Source organism: Microcebus murinus, chromosome 16 (genome assembly GCF_040939455.1).
Source record: "Microcebus murinus isolate Inina chromosome 16, M.murinus_Inina_mat1.0, whole genome shotgun sequence".
NCBI lineage: Eukaryota > Metazoa > Chordata > Mammalia > Primates > Cheirogaleidae > Microcebus > Microcebus murinus.
In genome coordinates this window covers 10,781,115-10,788,104 of record NC_134119.1, presented here as the reverse complement: position 1 = coordinate 10,788,104, position 6,990 = coordinate 10,781,115, and positions in this window count along the sequence as shown.

The following is a 6,990-nucleotide window of genomic DNA, read 5'->3' as shown; positions in this document are numbered from 1 at the left end:
ATGCCTTTCCTCCATGGTCCACCTGCCAGGTGCTTCTCCTGACACTGCACAACTCCTCCTGCGCCCTGGGGCCTGCCGGGAACCGCCGCCCTCCACCCCCAGCAGCACGGAAAGACGTTGCTTCCAGAGCCACCTTGCGCTCCAGACGGCAGGCAGCGCCCCGCTGGCCAGTGGAGGGCTCCACGTGGGTTTCGCAGGGACGCCTGGACCTCACAGAGCAGAGGCCTCCGCTTACCTGCCTCCCAGTGCGCCTGGCTTCCTTTTCGGGAAAGGGCGCCGCCCTCCACGCAGGCCCTGGGGCAAAGCCGGTGGCCTGACTGGTTCCTCTTTCCCTCACCCCGCACCTCCTATCTGTCACCAGCCCTCCACTGCCTAATGCACCCCGAATCCATGCCCTCACCGCCACGTTCACGGCCACCACCACGGCGCAGGCTGCCACCCTCCTCTCTCACCTGGACAGTGGCCCTCAGCTCCCCCCTCCCCCCCCCCCGGCTCCCAGCTTTGCTCCACTTCCCCACACAGCTGGAGGAATCATTTTAAAAGACAAGTCATGTTCCTCCCCCGCTCAAAACCCTCCGGGACTCCCCATCCTTCTTAGGGTAAAAATCCTCCTCCTCGCCATGGCCTGTAAGACCTTGTATGATCTGACCCTTGCCCACCTCCCCAACCTCATCTCTACCCCTCTCCCCTCACCCACTCCGCTCCTGCCTCATTTGCCTCCTCTCCATTCCTGAACTCGCAAGCTTGTCCCTACCTCCAGATGGAAACTTGCCGTTCCCTTTGCCTGAACCTTCTTCTGCCGGGTGTCTGTCTCTCTGGCTCACTCTCTCACCTTCTTCAGGTCTGGGCTCAAATATCACCTCCTCAGGGAAGCCTTCCAGGACCTGCCCATCTCATCTCAAATGCTCCCCCTGTCACCGGCTTTCCTTCTACCTGCTTTATTTTCCTCCCCCGTAGTTACCACTACCTGACACGGCACGCCCCTGACGGCATGTTAGTTTTTATCTGGTTTGCTGCTAAATGTTTAACGACCGGCTCTCCACAAGGGCAGGGCCCTGGTTTTTACGTTTGCCAATTTCCGTGGTGTAAATGCTCCCGCCGTGGCCAGTTCCAAGCTACCAGTGTGTCTTCACTGAACGTGGCATGGGGAAGGCCGTTGCATGCTGTCCCCACCGTGCGACACGGCTGTGGCACCGTGCGACACCCGGCACGTCACCGACTGCAAGAGCATGGAGGACAGCGAGATGACTAGAAATCGACGAGCTTGGGGCGGTTGTTATCTCTGCATTAATGTGTCTGGTTGTCAGTCCATACAACTCAGTTTTCAGCGGTGGCTGAGGTCACAGCCAGCCCGCAGGACTCGGGAGCCCGTGGGCTGAGAACCGCGCCAGCGCCCCGCTGGGTGGTCGCAGCGTGAGGGCGGGGACGGCGCCCGCCCGCTCCCTGCCGTTCCGGGCCTGCGTGGCCTGTGCGTGGGGCTGTCCTCCATCACACCCGTGCGCCGAGAGCGCAGGCGGCCTCACCTTGACTCTGGGCTCGGTGCAGCCCGCGGCAGCGTTCGTTTGGCCCTCAGAACGTTTCCAGCATTTTAAAAACTTCATTGCCAAGATTTAAAAGTCTCTCTCTCTCTCTCTTTTTTTTTTTTTTTTTGCCTGAAATCTCATATCAACCTAGATTTACACTTTTCCTTGGAAAATCAGCAGCTCTGGGCAAAGGGGTCCCAGCTCCCTCGTGACAACGGAGGCCCGAGCTGGGGAGCCGCCAGCCCCCGACGGGGCGTGGGGCTACGGGGCGCGGGCTGCGCTTTCCCACAGCCCCACGCCCCTCCAGCCTCGCCCTGGGCCGCCGCGGCCCTTGACACAGCCCACCGGCCCGCGGACACTCAAGCTGCAGCTGCTGTCGTGGCCTCCGCTTTAGCGCTTGGACAGGCGTGGGCCTGTCACCGCGTGCCACCTTGAAGACTGGCTCCTTGAGGCAGACCCAGAATCCCCACTTCGGTCCCGGCGCACAGTAGGCCCGCAAGTTCTGGGACTTGATGAAATGTCCGCTGCCCAGCAAGTCCCAGACCCCCAGCTCCCCGAACTGGGGCAGGCACCAAACCCAAGCCCCGACCGGAATGTGACGAAGAGGTTGGCCGAGGCCAGGGTTTAAAAATACTACAGGCCGGTCAGCTGCGGGGCGCGGGGAGGTGTCAGAACAGGCAGGCGGAGGCGGGCGGGGCCTGTGCCAGGCTCGCTGTGGATGTGGGCGAGTGGAGGGCCAGCGGCGGGGCCTGGGGTGCGGGCGGGGAAACCGGCCGCGGCCCCGCCCCCGCTGCCCTGCTTGGGAAAGGTCAGCGCCGTTTATAAACAGCATCTGGTGACGCGACACAATTCCGCACAAAGGGTTGCCGGGCAGGGCAGGGACGCAGGGCGGCCTCCCTGGTGTTTCCACGCTGTGGTCTCCTGGCGTCGAGCGAGCCAGGATGTCGCTAGCTCTGTGGTCTTGCTGTGGCCTTCGGAGCCACAGCCGGCCCGCTGGAGCCATGCTTAACGACAACGCTCCCCGCACGGTCCCCTGGGGGACAGCCAGCGTGTCGGACGGGGAGGCAGCAGGCTCCGATGAGCGCCTACTGGGTGCCGGGCTTAGCTCAAGGAGCCTCGCGGGGGCCTGGGGAGGGAGGGCTCATCATCCCAGAGGGGGAAACTGAGGTTCAAGGAGTGATGCCACTGGCTCAGCTTCCTGGTGAGTGAGTGGCAGAGCTGCCACACAAGCCCAGGGGATGATGCGACAAGAAGTCAGGGGCTCTGTGTCCCACTCTGCTGGTCCCGAGCTGCTGGCGCAGGGTTTGGCGCCAGCAAGCACTAAGAGGTGGCCCCCATGGAACTTGTCCCCAGCCTGCTCGTCCCGCCTCTGCTCTGCTCGCTCGGTCCCATTCCACTTGTTTATCTGTCACCCACATGTGTCAGGACGCAGCAGGGACCAAACACAGACATCCCTGCCCTCCTGGAGCTGACTTACGGGGTCGGGGGAGGAAGGGGAGATAAGCATTAATAGATAAGGTAAATGCACCCTTTTAGATGGCAGTGAGTGCCGAGGAGAAAAACAGACCTGGGAAGGGCACAGAGAACGTCAGAGAGGCACAAGTGTATGTGGGGGAGGCAGGGGCAGCGGCAGGGACGTCTCGCCCAGCAAATATTTGAATACGCACTTGAGAGAGACGAGGGCTTGGGCAGTGGGGAATTCCGAAGGAAGAGCCTTCCTGGCAGAGGAAACAGCAAGTGCAGGTCCTCGAGGCTGGGCAGGGCCTGGCACGTGTGAGGGTGACCGTGAGGGCCCCGTGTGGCTGGAGCACAGTGAGTGAGGGGCCGCCTGGGAGGAAGTGAGGTCATAGGGCTAAGGGGCAGATCCTGCGGAGCCTTGAACATTGTAGGAAGGACGGAGCTTTTCTCTGGGGTAGGCGGGAGCCATGGAGGGTTCTGGACAGAAGAGGGCAGGATCTGACTTAGGGTCTGAAATAATCCCTCTGGCTGGGTGTGGAGACTGGACTGTCAGGGACAACGGGGGGAAGGACAACTAGGGGGAGGTGACGGCAACGATCCAAACAAAAGACGATGGCGAATGGGCCCAGGGGGCTGCTGTGGGGGTGTGAGCGGGGGAGAAGTCCATGCTCAAGGGTCGTGGACCGGCTCTGTTCTGAAGGTGGAACTGGCAGGACATGCTGCTGGACTAGATGTGACAGAAATCACGAAGCCAAGGATGACTCCAGAGCTTCAGGCGAAGCAGCTGGAAAGACTTAGCTCCTGCCTTTCAGAGATGCGCAAGCACCACACTGCGCCCCACGGAGACATGGGACCTTCGAGAAGGCCATCCGCGGTGCGGTGGGCTTTGCTTCCCGGAATTCCCGCTGGGTCAGCTCAGGATTCCTCTCCAGCTCCCCACCCCATCCCTGGCCCAGGGTCCCTTATGAATCGTGCAGGAGCCACCAGGTCCCTTCTCTTCTTCCATGCCTGGAGAGCAGCAAATGCTTCTCTAGTCCTTATCACCTGCCTGGCAAGACCCTTCCTTTACCTTCGTTAAGTCACCTGGTCATCACGACAATCAAAGAGTGGAGGGACGGGAGTACATCCGTTCTGGGAATGGAGAAACTGAGGCCCACAGAGATTAAGTGCTTTACCCCGGCCAGTGCAGCCAGCAAGTGGGACAGGCAGGATTTGACCCAGGGGCCAGGCCCAGGGCTCGTGCTCTTAACCGCTGAACGGTCGCCTGAGCAGCTCACCGTTGGCCTCGAGGCACCCACCTGGGCTCGAGGGGCTGGGGTGGGGGGAGAGGGCTGCGGCGGCCCCTTCCGCACAACAGGAACAGTTGCCGTTTTCTGGGGACCTGCCCCGGGCCTCGTGCTGCACTCAGCTTTCTCGATTCCACACGCCAACCGAAGGGGCAGGTAGTACAGAGATTGCACCCATTCTACAGATAAGGAAACCCAGAGACAGGAAGCGCCCCGTCCAAAGTCACACGACCAGCTGTGAGAACCTGGGGCTCGGACCCCGATCTGCCCCCTCCTCCACACTGCCTGTGCTTGTCACCTGCGTCCTGCCTTGGTGGTGGGGCCCGTGGCCATGTTGCCTGTTCTTGCGCTGGCTGGCGTGGGACAGGGAAGCTGGGGACGGGGAGAGGCAGGCGGGCATGGCACAGCCGAGTGGTTCCTTCGCTTTGGGCTGCGCCTGGTGCCACCATTGCTGAGGCCGGCTCTGGGCCGGGGGCTCCCGGGCTGAGCGTGTGACAGCTGGAGGCCACGGTAGACTCGGACAGGAAGACAGCGGTGGGTTGTCACGGGGATCGAGGTCAGGAGCAGCGCAGAGGAGCAGGTGCGTGTCTACCTTGTGCCTGGGCAGCCTCTTTGCCTCTCTGGGCCTCAGCCTCCCGCTTCTTGCGACGGGATGGCAGGGTCTGCCTCGGAGGGCTGTGGTCGGGGCCAGAGGAGAGCAGCGAGGCACACGCTGTCCCCGACAGCCCTCCGCTGTCTCCCAGGGCCGGACGAGCGCGGGACCCGGCTTGTCACAGGTGTTCCGGGAACCGGCACACAGGAGGGCCCAGAGCCTGCCGGACGCAGGGCAGACAAGAAACGAACCTCTCGGGGACTCACTTGCCTCCCCAGTAAAGCGTATGTGTCGCGTTTACACGGACACAGACCTTCTCGGGCACCTGGCCAGGTGAGTACTAAGAGCGTCTTCACTTAACAGGTAAGGAAATCGACACCCACAGAGGTTCTGCAACTTAACCAAAGTCACAGAGCTAAGAAGTGACGGGCAAGGATCTGAACTTGACCCCCTTGCCTCCTCAGCGCTAGCTCTTCAATCACGGAGCGGAAGAAGAATAGCCTGCATTTCGCTGAGCGCCCATTATGCGCCGGGCGTCACCCCAGCGCTTCACATGCATTACCTAACAATATCCCTCGTCTCGGGCGGGTGGGAGAGGCGATGTTTTCTCACCACCTCACACACAAAGAGGTTCGGGAACGCGTGCGAGGCCCGAGTCGGCGTGTGCAAAGCCGGGACGCAAACGCAGGCAGCCTGGCTGCAGAGTCCTAGGTCTTAAGTCACAACGCCCTGCTTGAGAGGTCAGCAAAGACACGCGGGCGCAGAGCCAGGCACACAGCAAGCGCTGACTGCGTCGTGAGCGCCCGACAGGCGGGAGCGGTAGCGGGGCTTTCCCACCCCCAACCTCGCCGGGGCTCCCCTGGGAATTCCCGTATTTCCACGCCTGCCTGCTGCTCCCACTCCACAGGGGACAGGCTACCAGGAGCCATTTGTCCCTTGTCCCCCTCCCGCTGGGAAAATCCTGTGCAGCACCCTCCAGGTCTCGGGCTGCCGGCCAGGGGACCGGCGCGAGCGGAGTTTGGCCAGGTTATCGGGTTTCGTGGTCAGCCACCTTCGCCCCTGACCAGAGCTGTCTTTCCAAAACAGAACGTTCAGTCACTGCCTGTCCCTGCGCTCAGCTGTCCTTGTGCCCCGACCTTGCTGTCTGCCCGCCTGCCTGGGGTTTTCCCGGTATCCTTGTCTCCTACGGACATCTCACGAAGACGGCAGGAGCGGGGACAGGAGAGCCAGAGAACGAGAAGCGGAGAGGCTGGGAGGGACAATGAGAGAATCTGAGAGACCCTCAGGGACTAACGGGGGGGACAGAGACAGATACGGAGAGAGACAGAGAGAGCCCTGCAGATACCCTCCGCCCTCTGAAGCCTCCTCTCGGGCAGTGCCTGCCACCTCGGCTCTCCTTCCAGGGGGTCTTTTTTTTTCTCTGTTTTTTTTAGCCAGGGTCTCACTCTGTTGCCCGGGCTAGAGTGCTGTGGCATCAGCCTAGCTCACAGCAACCTCACACTCCTGGGCTCAAGCAATCCTGCTGCCTCAGCCTCCTGAGTAGCTGGGACTACAGGCATGCACCACCTTGCCCGGCTAATTTTATATACATATATATATATTCTTAGTTGTCCAGCTAATTTCTTTCTATATTTAGTAGAGATGGGGTCTCGCTCTTACTCAGGCTGGTCTCGAACTCCTGACCTCTCGTGATCCTCCTGCCTTGGCCTCCCAGAGTGCTAGGATTACAGGCGTGAGCCACTGTGCCCGACCCCGTGACCTTCTCCCCAGGCAACAGCATCTTCCCCAGCAACCAGCCCAGCAGGCGCCAGAGACACCCCCCTGCCTCCACGCACAGCCCCTCCCCTGGCTGCCTCCAGCTGTCCCTCCTCCAGGAAGCCCACTCTTCCGCATGCCCTGACCACCCTGTCTCACGACCCTGTGGTCCACTGGCAGGTTTGCCTCCCGCACCCCCTCGAGGTGCAGGGCCTGGGTCTGCCCCGCCCGCCCGCACCCTGCGCTCAGCACGGCACCTGGCACAGTAAACACGGGTGCTCAGCAAGTACTGGCTGCGTCAGGGAGGAAACGGGCAGCGCACCTGTCTGTCACACAATCCCCCCCTGGCTTGGCTTATCACTGTTTGCATTTCATT